Raw genomic sequence first — 27,144 nt, 5'->3', positions numbered from 1 at the left:
TCAAGGCAACTTGGGAGAAGCACCTTAGTAGGCTATGAATGTGGAAATGCCATAGTGTAAAATGTAACTTGTAAAATATAGACTGAAAAAATATATATTAAAGAAATAAATCCACCCTGTTTCAAGTCAGTGATTTGAAGAAAAAACAATAGATGAACCACAGCCAGACCATATCTGTGCTTCACTTTCAAGTTATTATTTAATAATTTGTTTACCCTGTAAGCAATTCAGAAAGATGATTATTGTTTTATGAAATCTACAGTGATATGTTGGATTCCAAAGAGATCTGGAGGTCTTTTTAACTGTCATCTTTGACTACCCTATTCAGGACATCTTTTTTTTCTCTCTTCTTTTTGTAACTTATTAAGCATATGCTCTTGAGTGATGAGATGCCATGACGCAGATCAGATGCATTTTCTGTCCACAAATTATTTTAACTTGACCAAAGTTATTTCTGACCAATTTTTGGAAATAAAGGCTCTTATCAATCCGTGTTGCATATAACAACTGCTGAGTTGTTATTGCATCATCAAATACTAAAAATGAGATTAACAGAACAGTGACCCATGAGAAATCTAACCCTATAAACAAATTATTTTCTTTGAAGAGATCTGAAAATCCAAGTCAAGCCCTGACCAAGCGTTTTAATCACATACTGTACAGGAAAAATATGTGAATTGAATTAATGAGTAGCTAACCATTAGTTATACTCCTTTTCAGGTTTTCAGTTCAATTTTAAATTACTCATGAATAGTATATACTAATATGATTAATTTTTATATTTTGACCTTGTATTCTGTGATCTTGCTAAACTCACTTTTTAATTCTTATCTTTTTTGTAGATACCTCAGAGACAATGAGAAATATCATTATTGAACAGTTTTATTCCTTTCTCTCCAATATTTATAGTATTTATTTATATAACTATTAATTTACTTGACTTATTGCATTGGTTAGGATCCCCAGTATGATGTTAAATAGGAGTGGTGGTAAGAATGAGTGCAGTTTTCTCTTTCCAAATCTTAGACGGAAAGAATTGAATCTTTCACATAACTTAAGTATTATGTTGATGTCTTTTTTTGCAGATCCTTTTATTGGGTTGAGAAAATTTTCTTTTATTGCTAGTTTGTAAGGTGTTTTAATCATGAGTGGTTTTTTGAATTTTGTCAAATGCTTCTGTATAAATAAAATCATTTGGCTTTTCTTGTTTATTGACTTTCTGAATTACTGAATTGATTTTGAATGTGGAACCAGCCTTTCCTTCTTGTAGTAAATCCACTCAATTTTGGCATCATAATATATTTAAATATTGCTTAATTTAATTTGATGACATCTTGTTGAGGACTTTCACACTTGTGTTCATGACAAATATCAGCCTATGGTTTTCCTTTCTTGTAATATCTTTGGTTTCATTAAAAGAATAATTCTGACTTCATAAAATGAATCAATCAGTGTTTTCCTCTGTTCTACATTCTGAAGAGTTTTCCAACTACTTTGGCAAAAATTAAGAAGTGTGATAGTGCTAATATTAGAGGGTAATGTTGATCAACAGGAACCCATATACCTTATTTTTGGGAAAGTGAATTTTTGTAGCCATTTAAAAAACAAGTAGGCACTATCTTACAAAGTTAAACATTTTTATGCCTTAAAACACAGCAATTCAACTCCCAGAGAAATTTTAACATATGTGCACCAGAAGAAATGTACAACAGACAACATGTATAAAAGAATTCAGAGCAGCAACATTATTTATAACTGCAAAACAATGGAAACTGAAGCGTTCTTCAGCATCAACAGGAAATGCAAAAACATGGATAAGTTACAGATACATAACACATACTGATAAAATAAACAAGACCCAGAAAGCTATATATAACATGACAACACTTTTATAAAGCTCAATTGTTTAAGAATTAATACATAATAGAAAAACTATTTTCAATAGCAAGCTAGTGATAAACACCAGTAAGGATAGTGGATGTAGGCAGAGCAAGGTATTAGGATGAAAGAGGAGCACATGAGGCTTCAGAGAGTTGGGTTTCATGCCTAAGCATTTTATTATTATACAGTGTAACTTACCTGTTTGGCATGCATATCCATTGACTCAGATATATTATACAATTTAGCAGTTTTCTTTTTAAAATTAAATAAGGTTATATATGTATATATACGGTTTATATATGTGTGTTTATGTTATGTATCTGTGTGTCATTTTAATATGCTTAGTTGTTATCATAATACATAATTTAATTTTATGCAGAAAGAATCAGCAAATGCCCAAATTTCCTGGTTTCCTCCAACCCTTTACACTGGATGGAGGCTTTGATTGCTGGGATAAAGAAGTTCCATCTATAGTAAGAGCACAGTTGTGTTTACTCTAGACCTGCACCACTCCGGCTAAGAGATCCAAACCCCTTGGCCTATCTCTAGGTTAGTAGCCTGTGCATGGCTTGTTTTAGTTAAAAAGAAACAATCAAAGTTAAAGTTTTTAATCACCAGAGCATGAATTCAGTCTTTTCATCTCCCCAACTCATCTCCCAAAGCAGCAGCAAAAACGAAAACAAAAACAAAACAAAACAGTTTCAAACTCTTAAGGTACACAAGTCTAATGCCTTTCATAATCCTAGAATCTACCGGCTATATCCTCACTTGGAGAAAATAAAATCAAAGAAAAATGGATAAAAGGTGGGGCGAAAAAATAATGCTTGATTAATTTCTAATATTTATTTTTGACCCCAGTAAGCTCAAGGCACATATTTAGTTTTCAGACAAACTTGTGCAACAACTGAGTTCGATTAAAATGATAGTAATGTATTTCCTTTTGTGAAATAATTGTTTTTAATTGTCCAAGTTTTCTGAAAATACGTTAAGTAGTCTATTGATATCTCTGTGGTCAAATTATCCTAGTAATGAATATGCTGCAGATCAGATATCAAGTGGTATGAGACAGCCCTTCCCATGAGATGTTTGTGCCATGTCTTGCCAAAACAAGTAGGAGCGTCCCTGAACATATGGCAATTCACACTCAAAACAGAATTTCTATCCATATCAACAATATGATAATGAAAATGTTAATACAGATATGGTGATTTCAACAAGCTTAGGGAAAATTTTATGCAGATACTTGTGGAATATATCTTTACCATAAACTTATTCAACTTATAACCTACTCATCCAGTGTTAGACTGGAGGCAGAACACAGAGCAATAAGTAAAAGGTAACTCAACCTATGTACTTATGTCATTCAAACACCATTAAAGAAATAAACTCTACAACAACACTTATTTGAAAACTCTCTTTCTAGTTTATAAGTTTTCTTCATTTAGTTCATATGTTGCTAATGCTTTTATGTTGCTGTCTCTCAAAACACATGCATACAAGAAAAATAAAATAAAATGTTTTTCTAAGTCATGATTAATCTTTTTCTCTATCCAATCTTTTATTTCTTTTTGTGTTAGGTAAGATACTCCAAAAAAGTCAGAAGGAGAGAAAGAGCTCACGAAGCCAAAATTCTTTTTAGTGGTCAGTGGAAGAGGAAGAGTTGTGGACAAATTTAAGTTAAAATTTTCTGACTAAAGTTATTTATGAGAATCATTGCATACATTCTTGCAATATAAGCCACCTTTCCCTCAACCAGTGGCTCTCAATTTGAAATGCCTAAGAAATCTTTATTTCTCCTTTACTACTGAAAGATAATTTCACTGGATATAGAATTCTAGGGTAATGAGTTTTTCTTTCAACACTGTATACATTTGATTCCACTGTCTACTTGCTGGCATGCTTTCTACAGAGAAGTCTGCATAATTTTTACCCTGTTACTTATAGGTAAGGTATTTTATTCCCTCTGGCTTCTTTCAAGACATTCTCTTTGTATTTGGTTTTCTGCAATTTGAATAGAATATACTTACATGTAGATTTTTTGGTATTTATCCTTCTTGGTGTTCTGTGAGCTTCCTTGATCTGTTGTTTGGTGTCTGTCATCAATTTTGGCTTGAACCCGCATGTCAGGATGAATCTGCCTTTTTCCTTATCGCCATCATTCACCACTTCCCAGAACCTAAATCACATGGGATGCAGATGTCCTAGATCAGTCACTGTTTTCATGTCAAGCCCTGCTGTTATGTCCAAAATACATAAAAACAACTTAAGCTCTATTCACAAAGATCTTTGACGTCCTCAAGTCCTAGAAACGTTACTTCTATTTCTCTTAAGCAGACAACCACATGCTTGTCCTCTTTATCTTAACTGACTTCAATAACACTTTCTGTTAGTGCTCAGACTGTCCTTGATGATAAACTCTCCTATCACAGTCATAATACTCTCTGATATCCTTTCTCTCTCTCTGGCTATTGCTTGTTATTCTATTTCATGGACTTCTCTTTTTCCTTTCTCCATAATTGTTTGTGTCTTCCAGTATACATCTTATTTCATTTATCTTTGTGTTCTAAACACTTCCCATGGATATTTTCATTTACATTTGTGAATAAATGTAAATTCACCCATCAGTGAAACCAAATAACTGGTCTTCTTCTTTGTTTAAAAGTAGAGGTTTTTACTACTTTTGTTATATGTATAATATACTCACACACACAATATACTTATACATGTATATACATACAGTATATGTGCCATAATTTGAATGTATGTCATTGATTCTTAATTTTTTCTTTTTGATTAAAAAATACAATAACTAAAAGTTTTTTTTTTTTTTTTTGTAAAAGTTTCAAATCTGCATCAGATTTAAAAGGGGACTCACATTAAGAAAGGATCAAGCATCACTGGTCTAGGCAAGCAATATATCACTTCTTACTAATTGAATAAATTTTAATCATCAGTTTACTGTTCCAATGGGGAAAAATTAGGAGGTAACATTTATAGTCAAAGGAGAATTACAAATTGTCAATTACCCACTGTTGTATCTGTGTAAAGATCTAGCCTTCTAAATTATATAGTAATCTCTCCTATCTGACTCCACACCCTATAGAAAGACTAAAATGTCTCACTTAGGTGTTTCACATCTTTATAATAACTTCCCCAGGATAATAGGCACAAATTGGGTTAACAACAGGTTCTGGTGCCTTAGCCCAGCCATCTGCATTTACAAACTGCCCAGATGATTCTGTTACAAATCGTAGTATCTCAGTCTGGGCCAATGTTAAAAGATCTAGTATGTACTTATAGGCACTTGTTAACTAAGAAAGTGATTCCTGTCCAAAACAGCAGGAAATTTGACTAAACATTCAATACATAAGAGTGACAATTTTCTAATTGGTAAGAAAGTTGGAGGTTTTCTCTTCTTTTTATTTTTGTATTTTTTTTGTTTTTGTTTCATTTCCTGTTTAGCAATTTGTTTTTAATTTTTTTCTAATTTTTAGTATCTGTAGGTACATAGTAGGTGTATATATTTATGGGGTACATGAAATGTTTTGATACAGGCATATAATGTGAAATAAGCACATAATGGAGAATGAAGTATCCTTCCCCTCAAGCATTTATCCTTTGTGTTACAAACAATCTAATTACATTCTTTTAGTTATTTTTAAATGTCCAATTAAGTTATTGTTGACTACAGTTATTTGAATATCGATCCAAATGGGATGACTCTCTTGTAGCCATAGAATCATTATCCTTCAACTGTCCTTGACACGATTATTATAAAAGAGGCTTAGAGTTATCATATGAATATATAATCCATAAACCCTCCAAAAACTCTCATTACTTTTTAACACATTTCCATTTTATGAAAGAAAATTATTTATTAATAATTATTCAGCATAAATAATCAAATTATCTGTAACCAACGCCTTCTAATACTTCTGCCTATTTTTTTCTTAACAAGCACTAACATCTTAATCTTTAAACAAGATTCAAATTATGATTGAATTTAGAAAAATAATTTCAAATATGGGAGAACATAAAGTGTAGATTCCAGCACCAATCATGAGCCAGGCTTATCTAGAGGACATACATTTGGAGAGTGGAAATAAGACATAACCTTAATTTTAGCCCTTAAGCACCGTAAGATGTTTAGTGGGCCATTATTTTCACAGTTCAGCAGCACAAGTAGCTTTGCCTTATTTGCTTTATAGGGAACATTTTATCCACCCCATAAAAATCTTTTTCCCTCCCCTCTTCTTTAAGCAGGGGTTGATAATTAGACATTGAATTTTAATTGAGTGTAAGAATATCCTAGTTCACGGGGATTGGAAGCTTTCATTTGCAAGGTCTTGTTTTAGCTTCAGGAAAACTTTTCTTACACTCTCCAGAATAATATATTGCTACTACTTTGACTTTATTCACCAAACAACTCCATTAATTACCACCAACCAGACTTCACTTCTTTGCAAGGTTTTGTGCGCCTAGTTTGCAGACGGGATGTAGTAACAGAAGCCCACAGAGCACATCCAGACTGCTGTACAGGCTAGAATATTGGCTACCCTCAACTAATTTTATGTGTCTGTGGAAAACAGGGCTTTGAATTTCTACCAGCTGAAGTCACTGTTCATTGTTTCTCTATTCAACACCAATTTTTTGTGCACAAAATCATAACAAGAAAAGTGAACTGTCAAGATGTTGACCAAGTCATCACTTAATGGAAGTCCTATTCAAATAACGATGGATTCATATGTTGAACCTATGTAGATTCATATATTGAATAGAGAGCATGGGGATTAATATTTTTCAATAATTTGGAGCCCTATCATTGACTTTATCTATTGATAGCATGATATCTTTCTAGTAGCAATTTCACAACAAAAGCTGCGGGCTCCTCGGAAAAAACAAACAAAAGATGCCTTAATATTCTGCATTCTTATTGGCAAATCTGTCTGTATTAGTTCAAGGGTTTAAGGTTCTACTTAAAACAAGTCTTAAAATTTCTTCTCTGCATATGACATGAGTTGTCTGTAATATGCCCAGTAAATATTTGAGGAAAGAATGATACCTCGTTTTCATTGTGAAATCAGGATTTGTATCCCCATTTATTTCACATTCATATGTTTTTCTATATTCAGGAGGGGTTCCTGACAACGAATTAACCACAAGAACCATCTTTGGGTCTTACTTTCTTGGGATCTCTCCATTAAATCCTCCAAGTAAAAGTGTTGATGGTGCTCTAGTGAACTATCCCAAGGCAGGTTTTGTAGGATATGAGGAGCAAACTCTTTGCAACAGTGTGAATGTGGACAGAGAAGATTCCTCTACTTTGGCTCATGGAGACCCTTTTGTAAAGATGCAGATGAAACAAAGGACTTGGCATATTTCCTCAAAGATCTCTTGCACAGATGAGTTAAAATGGAAAACTATAGACCCCTTTCAGGTACACTGAAGAAAGTCTTACACCAACTTAAGCATTCCAAATAAAGTGCAAAAAGATACAGGAACTTTTGGGCTATGTATGCTGCCTCTGAACCCTGTGGACCTCAATTTAGAGAGAGCTGGGATCAGGAAAAGTATCCCAAGACCTCCTCCAGGGCCACTGGATGGCACCCCAGGGAACTGTCAGCATCTTCCCATAATAATAGTACACTCTTTGGCCCACATTTGCTTTACTTTTTATAACGTCATAAAGAAAAATGGAATGAGAATATCTGGAGTGATTGATTTTGTGAATGGGGAGATGGAAATAATAGAAATATGTAAAGCCCAGAAAAACTAAAATTTATAAATTTTTTATAGCTTGACTCAAAGCAAGATTTAAGAGTCTATTTTAATTTTGTTCTGCCTAAAGTAAGAACAGATATAGCAGATATAGAGGTAGAATTGTTGCTTGGCTATAGGACAAAATGAAATCTATAGCATTTCCTCTAATATTGATTTCATCATTAAATAATTGAAATTTTTCTTTCAGAGGACAGATTTGATAGGCATGTCAAATGATTTTTGTTAACTTTATCTTTTCATCTTGGTCTTTGTGGCAATTATTTCCAGACCATATTGTGGTTTCCTGCACAAAATTATACCCTTAAGCATAGCAGCTTTACATTTACTACAGGCACAGGACAATAAAAAGTCAATAGCAGGAGAAAATATGTTTTATATGTTCAGTTAACTTTACACAGAACTGGAAAGTATTGGTAAATAGCACTTAGTTATGTTACCCTACTTTCTTTAATATATCTCAAAAATTGACAATCTGAAGAGAGATTGCTAATTTCTGAAGTTATTTAGAGATAGAATAATTATTTATATAATTAAAGTCTTCTAATAATCTTTCTATTTATGATTTTGTAATTTCTTCTTTATTTGATTTCATACTTTTTGTATTTTTAACTTAAATTGTATTTAACCATAAAATTAATGGATAGTAATTTTAGACATGGGTAATCCTAATTTCTTTAGCAGTTTAATATGGGGCTTGTATTTGTTTACGATCATTCACTTCAGAGATCTTCACATTGATGACATTGTATCTATGCATTAGTTACCTACTGCTATATGATAAATTACTCCAAAGCCTGGTTGCTTAAAACAACAAACAATTATTGTGTTATAGTTTCTGTGGGTCAGAAATTCAGGAATGGTTGTGCTGAAAAGTTCTGACTCAAGTTCTTTCATGGGATGACACTCAAGATGTCAGTCAGGGCAGCAATCATCAGAGGACTTGACTGGGGTTGGAGAATTTGCTTCCAGAATAGCTTACTCTCACGTCTATTCTCAAGAAGCCTCAGTTCCTCACCGGCAGGACGCCACCCAGGCATTTCCACAGGGCTTCTTGATTTACCTTGCAAAATGTCAGCTGGCTTTCCCAAAATCCAGTAAGCCGTAAAACCAAAAGGAAGTCAGCCACAATGTCTTCTATCACCTAGTTTCAGAAGTTACATTCCGTTACTTCCACAATATCCTATAGCTTACACAAATGATCCCAATGCAACATGAGAGGAAACTCTACCATGGTGTGACTATCAGATAACAGAGATCCTTGAAATGAGCTAAAACAATCTAGTCTGGTGGGGGGAAGAAAAAATACAATGATAAAAAGAATAAGCACAAACAACAGACTTCAAGGTAATTGATAGTAGGAATTTCACAGCATCAATAGTTGACACATGTTTTAGTACTGAAATATTTCTGGCAATATTGCACAGACTTTCTGTCAAAAACTACTCATACTTTAAAGTGAAACCCAAATGCAAGTGACAAAATTGATGTGAGATCCTAGGACATCCACTTTCCTTTGATTCATTTATTTCAATATTTCTCTTAAATCTTTCAATTATATTAGTTTAATGCAAAATAATTGTGTTTTTGACATTGAAAGTAATGGATAGATACCTCATCATGATTACTGACTGGATTTTTTACACTCTCTAAAGACTAAGAAAAATGAAATAACGTGTGTAGGAGTGATCTCATCAAATTTGCAAACAGAAATTAAATTCAAATGATACAAATAATAAGTTGCTATCATTGGAATTCTAATCAGACTGCTAGTTGCTATTAGCCTGTGGTTATGTAGCTAAATAGTAAGACGTGTGATACATTGTCTGAATTTACTCATACAAAAATAAAACCTCTGGTCAGGAGATCGAGACCATCAAGGCTAACAAGGTGAAACCCCATCTCTATTGAAAATACAAAAAATTAGCTGGGCATGGTGGTGGGCGCCTGTAGTCCCAGCTACTTGGGAGGCTGAGGCAGGAGAATGGCGTGAACTCAGGAGGTGGAGCCGGCAGTGAGACGAGATGGGGCCACTGCACTCCAGCTGGGACAACACAGCTAGATTCCATCTCAAAAAACAAACAAAGCAAACAAACAAACAAACAAAACAAAAGAAAACTTCTGCTGGAAATGCCATATGTGTACCATACATGTAACAGACACCACAAAGAGGTATAAAGAGAAGACATTTGTGCAGTTTCTCAAAATCGTATTGGATGGCTAATTTGTGCTACCTCTTTTTTGACAAGAAATTATCAGGGGAAATGTGGAGCCTGGTTTGGTTTCGTTTCCTCAGGGCTGAATTTCTAGTTGCACTCTTTAAGATATTATATCTCCAGAATGACAATGTCTCTTGATGAAATTAAATAGTGCCCCGCACCATCTAGGAAATGAGTAAGAAACATGTGAACAGTGAAGTCAAAGACTTTATTATCTTAAAGTCCGCCCTTAGCAACAGATGGCTGAGGAATACACAGCTTTAAATTAGAGACAGACATCAGATTGAATGGAAATACAATGAATCCAAGCACAAAAGATGGTAACCGAGCCCAGTAGAATTCAAGAAAAGACTTTAGCATGGATAAGCTAGGGTCATGTGGAGCAATGAATGTTTTATTCATTTTTTGGTTTGTTGTTGGTTTTTTTTTGCATTTCTCCCACAATATCAGGTAGAAGAAATGCAAAAAAAAAAAAAAAAAAAAAAAAAAAAAAAGTGTGTGGGAGAGAAGAGGCAAAAGATTTTTTTAAAAAAACTTTATTAGAATTTGCCTCCAGCACAGCAGAATACTGAAAGATATTACAGAACACCAAATGCATGCAGAAAGATACTTTCAGAATAGAAGAGGCAGAGCAGAACCTTGGGATTACAGCTGGCTTAGTCATGTAAAATGAAGAGTGGAATTCGAGGTGAATCCAAGCTTGTACTGAGGAAGCTCTAGGACCCCAGTTAGGATTGGGGTCTGGTAGAAGGAGGTTGGTAGGAAAGGAAGGGCCTGGGGGTAAAGGGTGTCTCAAAAAGCCAGGAACCCCCAAATAGCATCAGGTGGTCGAAATGGAGCAAAGAAGATGGGGGAACAGGGCCCAGGCAAGCTCTAATGATTACATTCTTCCAGTTTTTATTTCCCAAGAAATGAATGACAGACTTCCAGTACCAAATTCACCTTATTGTCACAAAGAAACTCATGACAAGATCATCCATTAATCAAGAAAACATGTGTCAAACTTTAATTCATCACAAAGAGAGAAACTATGGGATTCATAATGTCAAAGTGGCTTTACTAAAATCCTTCATTTGCAAAGTTCCAAATATGCAGTTACGTTAATGTATATAGCATATTACCAGATAGTAATTGAGCTACCCTTTTGCTTATATTCTTACTTCCTTATGACTTGAAAGTTATGAGAAAAAAGTAATGTAATGCTACCTTGGGCATTTGTAGTGGGAGGCTAAATAAGTGTGTGTGTGTTGGGGGGGTAAACCATGTAGCAATCAAGGATGTGGCTCAAAATATAGAGGTGGAATAAATTGAAGAGCCAAGTAGCTCTACATTTGTGGTTCTATTGCCCACATTAGAGTAACAGTTTACATAAACAGTGCACTTTAAATCTTTTTAAGTACTTCCACATATTTTCCATATTCCATTTTATATCCTTAGAACAGTCCTGGAGTTAGTTGGGAAGGTATAATTATGTCTGTTAATTTAGTTGTAGAAATAGACTCACAGAGGATATATGACTTGTAGAAGTGACAGAGCAATGGCATACAAATGCCTAGAATCCCAGTCTCATGTATGTCTCTCCTCATCCAGTGCTCCTAGAACTTTCACACTAATCCCTGGGAATCTTGTTGCACTGTAGATTCTAAGGCAGTAGGTCTAGGGAAGGTTCTGAAATTCTGCCTTTCTAACAAGCCCCCAAGCAATACCGATGCTGCTGGTCTACAGTTTTAAACCAGACAACATCTAATTCAATAATCTCCTGATTTCAATGACTGTGTATCAATTGTGTTTTACACATAGATTCACAAGTCCTAATCCCTGGGATCCAGTTAAGTCTGGTATAGGTCTGACATGTGTGTATTTTTTTTTTTAATTTCCAGAAGTGATTTGATTCATATTCAGGACTGAGAACTTTTGCACATTAAGAAGTTATAGCACCTGTAATGTATATTTTTATAAATTTAAAGTAAGAGGGTTTTTTGTTGAGATTATACTGACTCTAGTTCCATCCTAACTCATAATAAGGCAACTGTTTATAGAATATTGAAACTGATTTCTTTCAGATTTCTGTCCCTCATCTTTTGACTTTTATTTCTCTAGTTCCTAGAGTAAAAAGTATCGTAGCACTCCATAATGTCACAAGATGTCAGTTTCACCCATTTTTGTTTAAAATAACATCACTTACAAATTTCAATCCCTATTTTCTTTGATCTTTTAAAATGTCTTTGTTTCTTGGTAAATTTATTGTCAGGTGTAGTTTTCATAAAAATACACATTTGAGAGGTCTGTACAGCAATAAGGAGGAAGTGTTCAAGATATAAAAATCATTTCAAGAATTAGATTTTGGAAGGAGAAAAAAACCTAACCCCTGAATGACAGTTAAAGAAATGGCAACCTTATTGCTATGGTTAAGCTTCTCAGTGAGCACGACAAAGACTGAGATAATGACAAGCACTGATAGGAGGTGTTAGGGATGATGTGCCATGCTGATTTTGCAGTGGTCTTTGAAAGTTTGATAATCCAGCAAGATAGCTATCAGATTTTTCACTCCCTGATCTGAAGGACAGGTTAAAAGCAGTATGAGGATCCCCACAGCTTTCTTTTCTTTGTAAAGATGACCTTGGCTTTCAAATTGCTAAACTAGGTGTCATTTTATTTCCACTGCAGCCAATGTTTACTTCTCAGATAAAAGCAAAAAAAGGTTGTGGCCACAGGGTGGCCAGAATTCTGCAAGACCAATACAATAAATTGTTAGTTCTTCCCTCCTGTACAGTCTTCCCATCCAGCAATTTCAATTTCTTTAGGACTTTAGTCCTAGTAGGGTAATGTCCCCAGAGAGGAAATGCTTTCTCAGTTTACAATGCTCTTAATGTCACAGAAATTTTTTCACAACACACTCTGAACCCTCCCCACCCCCCAAAAAAGCCTAACAGTTCAATTTATTAAGTAGTTGAATAAATACTTAAATCCTCACACTTTGGTGCTTACTGAATACAGTAACACTTCTTAGACCTTGGAATCTGATGGGACGCTGCTATATTCATTTCCTATTCCTAAATGATTTTCATGTGCTCCCTACTTTTTATCATCACAAAACCCAGCTTCATAAAGATATAATGTAATCAAATAGCGCATAAAAAAACCTAAGGTTGAAAGCATTAGTAGTTCAGGTACATCCAAAAGATGTTATTTTAGTTCCCTTGAAAATTTACAATATTTAGTGATGTCCCCTGACATCCACTGAGGCACCCCACAATGCCTCAGTCCCAACTGGAGAACCATTGCTTTAGCATCTAAATTAGAAGCCTAAGACCCAGACTTCTGGTCGGGGTAGCTGAACCTTCTAGCCATGTCTTGTGGAGGAAGTCTCTTAATTATTCTAAGCTTCAATTTCCTCATCTTAAAAATAGAAATGATAGTTTCCAGCTTTCTAAGAGGGAACATACTTTTATTAGTCCGTTTTCACACTGCTATAAAAAAATACCCAAGACTGGGTAATTTATAAAGGAAAGAGGTTTAATTGACTCACAGTTCAGCATGGATGGAGAGGCCTCGGGAAACTTATAATCATGGCAGAAGGTGAAGCATGCACCTCCTTCATAAGGCGGCAGGAGAGAGAGAAGAGTGAGGAGCGAAGAAGGAAGAGATTATTATAAAACCATCATATCTCGTGAGAAGTAACTCACTATCATGAGAGCAGCATGGGGGAAGCGGACCCCAGGAGCCAATCACTTTCCTCCTTCCACACACGAGGATTATAATTCAAGATGAGATTTGTGTGGGGACACAGAGCCAAACCATATCAATACTACTGCATAAGTACAAAATACTATACTAACGAAAGCTGTAGGATGTCCTCTTAAAACTGAGTTGGGGTTGGGCGCTGTGGCTGACGCCTGTAATCCTAGCACTTTGGGAGGACGAGGCGGGCGGATTGCTTGAGCTCAGGAGTTCGAAACCAGCCTGGGCAACGGAGTGAAACCCCGTCTCTACTAAAATACAAAAAAAAAAAAAAAAAAAAAAAAAAATTGCCAGGTGTGCTGGTGGGCAGCTGTAGTCCCAGCTACTCGGGAGGCTGAGGCGGGAGAATTGCTTGAACCTGGGAGGCAGCAGTTGCAGTGAGCCGAGAAGGAGCCACTGCACTCCAGCCTGGGTGACGACACAGCGCAGAGGGAGACTGTCTAAAAACAACAACAGGAACAACAAACAAACAAAAACAAACATTGAGTTGGGGCCCGGCACGGTGGCTCACGCCTCTAATCCCAGCACTTTGAGAGGCCAAGGCGGGAGGATCACCTGAGGTCGGGAGTTCCAGACCAGCCTGACCAATACGGAGAAACCCCGTCTCTATTAAAAATACAAATTAGCCGGGCGTGGTGGCACATGACTAATCCCAGCTACTTGGGTGGCTGAGGCAGGAGAATAACTTGAACCCAAGAGGCGGAGGTTGCGGTGAGCCGAGATGGCCCCATTGCATTCCAACCTGGGCAAGGAGAGCAAAACTGTGAGACACACACACACACACACACACACACACACACACACACACAGAGAGAGAGAAAGAAAAAAAAAAAAACTGAGTTGGTCCATTATAGTGAATTTCAGACTTTTGCCTTTTGAATATAGAATTCCTTATTTAAGTGAAATATCACCAAGAGGAAAAACACATGTACGTGAGACTTAACATAGAGATATTCCAGCTGGAAAATGCAAGCTGGTCATTTTCCTCAGGCCCATTTCTTGCCCTTTTCATGCACTGCTCTGTTTTCCAAGTGTGTGAACTCCTACTGTGCTTCCCAGGATACTTTGCAAATTGGCTTTTCACTGGGCTCATTTTGAAGGCTATTGCAGGGAGAGTCCAGGTTATTATCCAACTCTGCCTCTAAGATACTCCTCAGTAGTCCTGTTTTTAGTCTCCCATGAAAGGTCCCTCCTTCGAGATCTCCATTTCCTCAGCTTCTTCTCCCTTTTTCCCTCCACCCTATGGGTAATGGTGATTTCCTGTGGTTGTCTTGCAGTTGCCTCAACTTCTCCAGGTTGCTCTTTCAAGCTCTTCTAACCTATAGTTAATTTTGTATTTTAAATTTTCCACATTGAATTTCTGGCAGTTGGTTTTATTTTTGTGATTGTACCCTGACTGATACTAAGGTGTGAATAGCCTAGAGCCCTGCCTCTCCGCCCCAGGTTTCCTGACATGGGGTCCCTTAGGCACATCTGAAAAACCATTAAGGCTCATTCCTCATTCTATCACTAAATAGCTGTATGATCTTGGGAGAGTCATAGAATATCTCCAAGCCTCACTTTCCTCACTCTTTAAGAGTGAGGCTCACCTTTACCTATCATAATAAATGAAAAAAAAATTTGGACAATTTAAGTATTACAAAGATCTTTTATTTATAGCCCAAGTCTCTATGAATTTGGATGAACTAGAAGATAGATATAGATAGTTAAGAAATATAGATATATAGATACAGATAAAGTGTTAGTTTCTCAGGGATGCAAAATAATATGCCTCCTTCTCCCACCCATAACCTAAACCTAACTTTGAAGATATAAAATTTTAAACTGTTCCTTCAAACAATTGTAAGATTAAATGAGGATTCATAAATTTCTATCAGTTGTAGCAAAGTTATAACGATCTTAGTCATAGCTACTGATTCATGCTGTTTCTATTCAGATCTGGTTGTTTATGCTAAACAACCCACACTGGTGTTGTACTCATTCTTTCTTGTATTGTGGTTTCAGCACTTCCAGAGTGGTTTTAGCAGTCCCAATCCAAATTGTAGGTACATGTGCTTTGTGATAATTACCTTTGGTTGCAAGGAGGATGCATACATACAATAGAAGTTGGAATTAGACAATTATGGTTTGAGAATTGCTATTCCAAACAGAAAGGTAGAAATGTATATGTTTGTAAATAATTACAGCCTAGTGTGATTTTTTTTTGTTTTTTTTTTTCCAAAAAAAAAATTCAGTTTTATTTTCTGATTTCCTGTAAAATTAACTCTTTCTGGTGGAAAGAAGACATTTGGGTCAATGTCACTACCACACGTTGTCTGACTCATGACTAACAGCACTAATTAAACAGATTATAACAATATTTAATAGATTGCATTGTGATTGCCTCTTTACTTATCAGCTTGACACACAAACTATTATAAACTTGAAGGGAAGTAGGATTAAGTTCTTTTCATTATGTATTTTCAGTGACATCACAGTGCTTGCCACATGGGAGGTTTTCAAAAACACATGAGATGAATTAATCAATAAGTTCCAGGCTGGATTCAGACCAACTGATGCCTTCAGCACAGTCCAACTGTGCTGTGATGGAAGCAAAACTCTCAAGCCATGCAGTATCTCTCAAACAAATGCAGTATCTGACAAAATCTTCAAGTCAAACTTCTAAACTTGATTACTCACCATGCCAAAAAATAAAAATAAAAATAAACCCCATTTAATAACACAAATTGAAGTTAAACATGACAGATAAAGATTTTAAAAAATAGACTAAAGTTAAGGGAGGTAGTAAAGTACTTTTGGCCATGATAACTGAGGTCAGTTCAGGGAAACTCTTTAGTACCCTTTCCTCTTGGTGGACCTGTTTATTTTGCTAAATGATTAATCCAGAGCTGAATGAATGGCGAAAATGCAGAGATGATTGATATTAGATAAAGTCCACCTTTCATGTTTTCTACTGATTGTCCTACACTGATGTAAGTCTCACTTTATAAGCCAGGACTCTTCTTATTCATACATTGAATTGGGACAACCCCCTTTTCCCAGTTCTATGAGATCACACCTGACTCAGATTTTTCTTCTCCTAGTGCTTTGCATTCTTACAGCTCAAGCCTTCGCCACCCAAAATTGGTTTTCTCTCATCACCTAGTAAATCATTTTTGTTGCTTAGTGTGTACAGCACTTTTTGAAAAGTGTGATGAAACTGGAATATAAAATAAAGGAAAATCAGAACTACTGTAGAGTATTTCACATTATGACTATACTTCAATTAATTTACTCATTTTTCGATGAAGCAGCTGAGATTACAGATGCCTGCCACCACACCTGGATAATTTCTGTATTTTTAATAGAGACGGAGTTTCACCATGTTGTCCAGACTAGTCCCGAACTCCTGACTTCAAGTAATCTGCCCACCTTGGCCTCCAAAAGTTCTGGGATTACAGGAGTAAGCCACAGTGCCCAGGCTAATCTATTATTAAAAATAATTTGTCAGGAAAATAGCAGCACATTCTAAATGGAATATTCTCCCCTTTAAGCTATCTTTTTGGACAAAAGTAGCTACAGGGAACTTAATGTATAGCATGTGTATATGTGTGTGTGTTTGTATTCCAGAGGTGTTAAAGTCCTGGAAATCTTGCTTTTAAAATATTCACTATGCAATGGTGTCAACTAGAGAGCAAAGGGGAAAGAAAAGAATATTAAAGATACATGGGCACTTTTGATGTTACTAGGTTACAGATGTCATCCCCAGCCATATTCTGAAACCTAGGACCACTCTGGCATGACCAGAGTCTCCAACTCCTGCTGTGCAGAGACCTCAGACTTGTAGCCAGCCTCTGAAATGTGTCTCTTAAGATCTCATCTTCAGCCTGAATTTTTCTGTAGCCTATAACCCAGGATTCAGCTCAGCACTTTTCTGGGAGTAAATTAGAAGGGGATATTTTGAAGTTATCAGCATGTCTACACCTTCAGGATGACTTCATTGCCCTCTGGATGGCGGACCACTGAAGTGTTTCACTGAAGAAAGGTGACCATGTACTGAACGGACCTGTTTCTTCAGGGAGACATTACATCTATCAGGGAAAAAGAAATGACCCAGCACAAACTAACCAACAAACATCACGTGTAAACATCTTTGAGGAAGCCGATGGACTCAGTACAGATGAGCAATAGTGACAGCTCAGATGTTAGAGAGGCTTCTCATATAATCGGGAGTGAGAGGAGCTACAGAATTTCTGCGTAAAGAAATTCCGCGCCAGGTGGTAAGAGCGCACATATAAAAGCAGCAATTCCTGGGTTTTTTCACTTTAACACTCTTGTAATTTAAAAAGAATGTAATGGATTTTATTTTCAAGACCCAGGAAAACAAAAGTCCTCTTAAGCTGAGAACAAATGCTTCAAGTGTTTGCCTGAAGGCGTTCTTTTTATTGGGGGAGTTACAGCCCCTTGAGAAAAAGGTATTTATAACGGAAAAAAATGAAACAACATCAACCATAACAAAGCTCAGAAAATAAATAATAAAATCTCTGTTAGTGCCTGACATTTTCTATTTCTCCTGCCTTTTATCCAAAATAAGACAGTTACTTAGGAAGTAAATAAAGGCCAGGCTGATCTGCCCACAGTGATACGTTACCTTTTGAATATTCCTCAGACAAAAGACCAAGAATTTTATGAGAAAGACAAGCATGTATTTAACACAGTTCTTTTACTTACTTCACGTTTATTACCCTTAAGGGAAAATGGTCCCTTGGGATATGTTCAATTTCCCTTAATTTCAATCACCTATATAAATGCAGGAGATACCCTTTCAAAAAAGTCGCCAGTGAGGATAGGATTATGCTTTTCAGCTGAACCCACCAATCTGAGGAGGAAACAGCATGGTTCTCAGGGCCCAAATCTTCCCACAGTAGAGGTTTTACATATGGAATTCCTCCATGGAGGACTTCTTGCAACACAAGAACCTCTAAAAACAGTAAACAGAAATAAATACTCAGTTTATATCCTCATGAAGTTGGGTACCAAGGACATGGCAGTACATGTGACACTGTCCTTGTCCCCAAGGAACTCCTATTCAAGGCAGGCAGAGCCAGTAATTAAACATGGTTTCTGACAATTATTAAACACTGATGTGTGCTTTCCACTAGGTTTAATTTTTCACATGCATTATGTTCTGTCATCCACATGTGAACCTCAATGAGATAGGTATTATTACCACTTTCTAAGATATGGATCAGGCTTTCAGGGATGAATGAGCCTTTCCAGAGTCCACTGGGCAGGAACAGCAACCCAGGAGGACATGCTGCCTCCTCAGCTGGGTATGCAGCTTGCAAGAATTTGATACACTACATTAGGTCCACAGAATGAAATGTTTAATAGTAAAAGTAGACCCTTGTCATTTTTAATTAAATGTGATAATGCCAACAGCTATCATTGGCTTTTAAATCTTCACTTGCTCTCCATAAAATATAAATATGTTGAAGCCTTACTCAGTGCTATTATTAGGGCTTATGCCAGGGCATCCTCCCAAAGACAATTCTCATAGAACACGTTTAACAAGTAGTATCCCTTAGAGAGATCCAAAACAAGCTGGCATTACACTGACTTTTACACAAATGAATTCATATTAATAATCAGATAATGGCAATCTCGGTAACGATAAAGTGGTGGCAATGGTCCTATCACTCACAAAATGATTTCCTATTATCTCTCATATTCTCTCCTTTATAATCTACATGTTTCTGTACCTTAACAGAAGGTTTCTGCAAAAATTTACATCACTTAAATTGGTAGTTTTTAAAGTAGAACTTGGTCCAGCGTCACATTCTAAATTATTGCATTGCTATGTTTATAAATGGTTTTAGAACATATATCACATTCTAACTTTTATCTAGTTATCTTTAGTACTCCTCTTATTCCTCTATTAGATTTTAGGCTCTTTGGAGGTAGTGGGCACAATGTTTTATTCATTGCTCAACCTTGGACAGTGCTGGGTATCAGACGAGGTGCCCAACTAAAGATATTAAATGTAATTTTCTAGAAAATTGTTTTTGTATTGAGAATACTTAGTAGTCTTAAAATTATTGCATACTCCAATAATATTTGCATTATCATGACTAAATATATAGAATTTTAAAATGTCTTCTCTTTCTTCTCTCTCTATTCCTACATCTTGCCTCAGAGGTAGCCAATATTACAAGTTTACATAAATCCTTCAGCCCTTTATCTACGTATTCACCTGGACACATATGTGATAACACCAATAAGCATAATAAAAAGTACTTCGTGATCACTACGTGCCTCACACTGTGCTAATCATCACATTACATATTTTAACTTATAATTCACATAACAACTCTATGAGGTACATCCTATTAATACTCTCATGCTACACCTAAGTAAATTGAGGTGCTGAAAATTTATGTACGTTGCCCAAGGTCCCTTCAGTAGTAAGTAAAGAGAATTCTAACAGTCTGATGCTGAGCTTAAGTTCCTGATCATGAGCAGACTATTTTTTAACTACAACAGTTTCCTATATCTATGATAAAAAACATATTGAAATAGGCTCCTTAAAATTTTTTTTTTTAAATTTATAAAGGAAAGAGGTTTAATTGACTCACAGTTCCACATAGCTGGGGAGGCTTCAGGAAACTTACAATCATGGAAGAAGGGGAAGAGGTATGTCTTACATAGCAGCAGGTGACAGAGAGCCAATGTGTGAAGGAGGAACGCTCAGACACTTATGAAACTATCAGATCTTGTGAGAACTTACTATTAAAAGAACAGCATGGGGGACACCGTCCCCGTGATCCAATCACTTCCCACCAAGTACCTCCCTCAACATATGGGGAATATGGGGATTACAATTCAAGAGGAGATTTGGATGGGGACACAAAGCCTAATCATATCAGTTGTTCAGAATTATGCAGCTTAATTCCTACATATTTGTGAATTATCCAGTTTGTATCCTGTTATCAATTTCTAGTTTCATACCATTGTGATCAGAACAGATGATAGGATTTCAGTTTTCTTAAATTTGTTCACACTTGTTTTGTGGCCTAACATATGATCTATCCTGGAGAATGTCCCATGGGTGCTTAAGAATGTATATTTCATTGCAATAGAATAAAATGTTCTCTATATGTCTGTTAGGTTTATGTGTTCTAAAGTGTAGTTCAATATTAATTAATTAATTAATTAATTTTCTTATTAATTTCTGTCTAGATGATCTGTTCATTGTTAAAAGTTGGAGTACTGAGTTCCTCTACTACTATTGTATTATTGACTATCTCCCCTTTCACATATATTAATATGTGCTTTATGTATTTAGGTACTCTGATGTTCAGTACATATATATTTACGATTGCTATATTCTCTACATAAATTGACTCTTTTATCATTATATAATGACCTGTTTTGTCTCTTTTTACAGTTTGACTACAAGTCTATTTTGTTTGATATAAGTATGGCTACCATTCCTTTCTTTTCATTTCCATTTGCGTATAATTTCTTTTTTTTCCTATGCCTTCACTTTCAGTGTGTGTCCTGAAAGGTGAAGAGAGCTTCTTAATAAGCATCATATAATTGGGTCTTATTTATTTTTATTTTTTAAAATTATTATTATACTTTAAGTTCTCTGTATTTCCTCAATTTGAATGTTGGCCTGCCCTACTAGGTTGGGGAAGTTCTCCTGGATGATATCCTGAAGAGTGTTTTCCAACTTGTTTCCATTTTCCCCCTCACTTTCAGGCACCCCAATCAGACGTAGATTTGGTCTTTTTACATAATCCCATACTTCTTGCAGGCTTTGTTCATTTCTTTTTCTTCTTTTCTCTCTAGGTTTCTCTTCTCGCTTCATTTTGTTCATTTGATCCTCAATCGCTGATACTCTTTCTTCCAGTTGATCAAGTCAGTTACTGAAGCTTGTGCATTTGTCATGTATTTCTCGTGTCATGGTTTTCATCTCTGTCAGTTCGTTTATGGCCTTCTTTGCATTAATTATTCTGGTTATCAATTCTTCCACTCTGTTTTCAAGATTTTTAGTTTCTTTGTGCTGTGTATGTAATTCCTCCTTTAGCTCTGGGAAGTTTGATGGACTGGAGCCTTCTTCTCTCATCTTGTCAAAGTCATTCTCCGTCCAGCTTTGATCCGTTGCTGGCGATGAGCTGCGTTCCTTTGCAGGGGGCAATGCGCTCTTATTTTTTGAATTTCCAGCTTTTCTGCCATGCTTTTTCCCCATCTTTGTGGTTTTATCTGCTTCTGGTCTTTGATGATGGTGACGTACTGATGGGGTTTTGGTGTGGGTGTCCTTCCTGTTTGTTAGTTTTCCTTCTAAAAGTCAGGACCCTCAGCTGTAGGTCTGTTGGAGATTGCTTGAGGTCCACTCCAGACCCTGTTTGCCTGGGTATCAGTAGCAGAGGCTGCAGAAGATAGGATATTGCTGGACAGCGAGTGTACCTGTCTGATTCTTGCTTTGGGAGCTTCCTCTCAGTGGTGTACTCCACTGTGTGAGGTGTGGGGTGTTGGTCTGCCCCTAGTGGAGGATGTCTCCCAATTAGGCTACTCAGGGGTCTGGGACCCACTTGAGCAGGCAGTCTGTCCATTCTCAGATCTCAAACTCCGTGTTGGGAGATCCACTGCTCTCTTCAAAGCTGTCAGACACAGTCATTTGCATCTGCAGAGGTTTCAGCTGCTTTTTGTTGTTGTTGTTGTTGTTTATCTGTGCCCTGTCCCCAGAGGTGGAGTCTGCAGAGCCAGGCAGGATTCCTTGAGCTGCTGTGAGCTCCACCCAGTTGGAGCTTCCCAGCTGCTTTGTTTATCTACTTAAGCCTCAGGAATGGCGGGCACCCCTCCCCCAGCCTCACTGCTGCCTTGCCAGGAGATGGAAGACTGCTGTGCTAGCAATGAGGGAGGCTCCGTGGGCATGGGACCCTCCCGGCCAGGTGTGGGATATAATCTCCTGGTGTGCCCATTTGCTAAGATCCTTGGTAGAGCGCAGTATTGGGGTGGGAGTTACCTGATTTTCCAGGTGTTGTGTGTCTCAGTTCCCCTGGCTAGGAAAAGGGATTCCCTTCCCCCTTGTGCTTCCCAGGTGAGGGGATGCCTCACCCTGCTTCAGCTGTCGCTGGTCGGGCTGCAGCAGCTGACCAGCACCAATTGTCAGGCACTCCCTAGTGAGATAAACCCAGTACCTCAGTTGAAAATGCAGAAATCACCTGTCTTCTGTGTCGCTTGCACTGGGAGTTGGATACTGGAGCTGTTCCTATTCGGCCATCTTGCTCCGTCCCCTCCTCAAAAATTTTTAATAAGGAAATTTTAAAACATATAACAAGAACAAACAAAATAGTAAAATGAATCCCTACATATCCATTGCTCAATTTCAACAATTGTCAACTCATGGCTCAATCATGCTCCACCATACCCTGCTTCACTCTCTCAGCTCTGGATTATTTTGAAAGGAAATTCTTAGACATCATATTATTCCATATGTCTTAGTTCATTTTCTGTTATTATAACAGAATACTTGAGACTAGGTAGTTTGTAAAAAACTAGAAATACATTTCTTACAGTTCTGAAGTTTGGGAAGTTCAAGAGCATGGTGCTGGTATCCATGAGAGTCTTCTTCCTGTATAAAATGGCAAAAGGCATCACAGGGAAATAGCACAAGAGAATTTATGTCAGTTCAGCTCTCTTCCTCTTCTAATAAAGTCACCAGTCCCATCATAGGTCTCCACTGTGATGACCTTATCTAATCTAATTACCTTCCCAAAGTCTCCATCTCTAATCAACATATTAATTTGGGAATTAAATTTTCCACACATGAAATTTGGGGATACTTTCAAACCATAGCATCATGCATGCATAATTCAGTATGTATCTCTAACAGATAAGGTTATTATTATTATTGTTGTTGTTGTTATTATTATTATTTGAGATAGAGTCTCACTCTGTTGCCCAGGCTGGAGTGCAGTGACAAGATCTCAGCTCACTGCAACCTCTGCCTCCCAGGTTCATGTGATTCTCCTGCCTCAGCCTCCTGAGTAGCAAGGATTACAGGCACATGCCACCACACCTAGCTAATTTTTGTATTTTTAGTAGAGATGGGGTTTCACCATGTTGGCCTGGCTGGTCTCAAACTCCTGACCTCAAGTGATCCACCTTCCTTGGCTTCCCAAAGTGTTGGGATTACAGGCATGAGCCACCGCACCCGGCCAGATAAGGTTTTTAAAAATAGTAATCATGACACCATTATCCCACTTAAAAAATTAGCAATAATCCCTTTGTATCATCATATACTTAATAGGTGTTCAAATTTCTCTGATTTTGCTCATAATTTTTTACAGATGGTATAAATCTGTATCTCAATAAGATCCATATAGTTTAAATAGCTCTTTAATCCGCAAATTACTTCTTCCTTTTCTTTTTGGTTTATCTTCAAAGCATTTGTTAAACATACAACATTTTTGGTCTTATAATATTTCCCAGGGTAGATTTTGATTATTGCATTCTTGGGGTGCTGTTTCATTTTATTGCTTTTTTTTTTTTTTTTTTTTCCTATAAGTGGTAGTTAGGTCTAAAGTCTTGATTACATTTATTTTTTACTTTTTTTTTTTTTTTTGTCAAGAAGATATCACAAGTATTATTGTGGACTTCTACCAGGAGGCATATAGTTTCTGATTGCCACTTTGTTATTAAGTTAGCAGCCATTAACATTCATCCCCTAGCCATTACTTTACCAAGGATTAGAAAATGCTACTATTATAATTTTATAATTTATTTTGCATGTATTACTTGAAACTTTTCTGGAGAGAATATTTTCTCAATAACTAGTTTATTACCCTGTAACAGTTTCTATATTAAAGGCAGGATAAAATTTTAATTCCTTCATTTTATTTACCAGTTTCCTAAATAATGAACTGGTTTCCTGGCATGATAAGTTGAGGGTTGAGTATCATTTGGTATTACCATGAGCTTATAGATTTAAGCATCTTTGATATTTGAAAACCACAGCAACCATTTTTTAATTCATGCTCAAAAATTTCCAACTTTGACCAGGGACATCTCCTCAAATTGTCTTCTTTTGAGAATTTATCTCAGTCATCATTGATAATTTTCTTGCTGTTTGATGTGACAAGATGATGCAATAAGATATTTTAGGCTCAACTTACACATTTCCCGAAGTTAGAATTTTTTTTCAAAGATTCATGGTTTATTTTACTGAGAAATTTAGAGACTAGAATATGTATGCTAGTGTGCTTATTGCCGCTGGAATGGTCATGATGTCTAGACTTTTTCAGTAGACACAGCTATGTGTCATACTTGTTTTGAAGCTAAAATACAAGTTGATATATCTAATTCAAATACAATATAATAGTTTTTACTTAATCATTTTGATATTATATCTCCTTTTTCCCATCCACAAAACTCTAGATTTCATAAACATCTATACATCTATATAACACCTGTGTTTTATTCCATGCCATGTACATGACAATCTTAGAAAAATAGTGTGGTAAATTACTGTTATCTATTGCCCCAGTTTTTCACCAGTACTCCCATCTACACACCTTGCTTTGTAAACTTGTAGTGTTTTTTCATTCTTATTCTGGCTCTGTCCAATGACTTGCCATGGCCCACAGGATATCAGCAACCATGAAACAAGAAGAAGATTAAAAACAACAACAGCAACAACAACAACAAAAAACAACCTTGCCTGTTTCTGCTTGCTCTCTTGCACTTCTACAATTACCACAAGAACATGCTTGGACTACTTTGCTGGAGCTACGTGGGACCAAAAGACATTAAAGATATAAAAATACAATCATACTGGCCCTGCTGTGTCTCTCAGCCAAATAATTCTAGATTAGCTGATAGCCAACTAACTCCTAGGTTGAGCCCACCAAGATGAGCAGATCTATCTAGCCAACCTAAAACTGACTACGTACTCATCAGCAAGAACAGACCATATCAGCTAGACTCTGCAGAATTGTAAGCTAAGTAAATATTTATTATCAAGAGTGATTCAGCAAGATGGAAGAATAAAAGGTCTACGCCTTTAGAACCCCTCACAAAATTTCTGACTGGCAAATAACTGTACATATATAAAAACACCTTTACGAAAATGTTATAACTTGGGGGTGAAGTGGAAGTGCCCCGCTTGGAGCTCAAAAACCAAGAAAAGCCACATTAGAAGAGTAAGAGAAATAGTTTGACTCTAACTACATCAGGTCTTCCCAGTATGCACATAATCACACCAAGGAGAAACTGTTTTTTCTCCTACAAAACAGTGGGGAAATTTGCAGGGATATACTACCTGGAGTCAGGAAGAAACAAAGAAAGGGAACAGGGTTCACAGTGACCAGCATGTATATATTGATGGTGGTACCACATCCATGCCAGTGGCCTTACCCCATTAGAAAGCCAACCCAAGGCCCCACTCATATGTGAAGCCAAGCTGGTGATGTCATCTGGCCAAGGGGCACAGTCAGCTATTCTCCGTGGTTGAGGCTCCCAGCTAGCAGTCTAGTCCAGCTGTGGAACTTAAGTTTTCCATCTGAGGTATTCTTTGAGGCCTTGAGTATCAGCAAAACTACGGATGCCAGGTAGCTTGAAAAACCCCACTGATGCCAGCTAGTCTGAAGGATCCTACAAGGAACTGACTCACCAAAAAATGTAGTTTCCACATCCTGATGATTTCATTCACCTTATCCAACCAATCAACAACCCCAATTTATCATTCTTTCACCCTCAATGAACCCCTTAAAAACCGTAAGCCAGAACTCCTCCAGGAGATGAATTTTAGGGGATCTCCCCATCTCCTTACTTGAAGGCCTGCAATTAAACTATTTCTCTCTAACAAATCTTGCTGTCTTGCTGTATTAGTCTGTTATGGTGCAGCAGGCATACAAACCTGTTGGTCCTTTAACAGTGTTAACTGATTTGATTGTGGTAATCACTTCACATGTATACGTATTTCAAATCATCAAATTGTATACCTTAAGGATATACAATTTTACTTGCAAATTATACCCCAATAAAATTGGAAAACTATTTAGTTATGTTTGCATTTGTTACTAAACAGTTTGTACTGAGAGATAGCTTCTACAAACTAGACAACATAATTACTGAAAAGAGTTTGGGAGTATTTTGCAAATCTTTTTTTCATGTACTCCACTAGGTATCTGCAGTCAAATTACATGTTTTGAAGATACATGAGTGGTTCCATTTTGTGTGGTTATGCACCTACTTGATACAAAGTTCACGAATCTCATTATGCCTTCAAGGATTAATTTTTATTTCATAATAATGTAAGGTAATCCGTAAAACATTATATACTCAGACACACATAGCTTATATCCCTGTCCTTTCCACACTATTTTCTCTCACCCCAACAGATAACTATTATTTTAGATTTAGTTTATCCTGCAATTTTTAAAAAATTAAATAAATAGATTCAAATACACATAAGTTACTCCCCTTTCTAATTTAAAGTAGCAGAAGAGCAGGAAGGGCCACACTGACACTGGTTTAT

Source organism: Macaca fascicularis, chromosome 6, assembly GCF_037993035.2.
Source record: "Macaca fascicularis isolate 582-1 chromosome 6, T2T-MFA8v1.1".
NCBI classification, from domain to species: Eukaryota; Metazoa; Chordata; class Mammalia; order Primates; family Cercopithecidae; genus Macaca; species Macaca fascicularis.
This window is presented reverse-complemented; position numbering follows the sequence as displayed.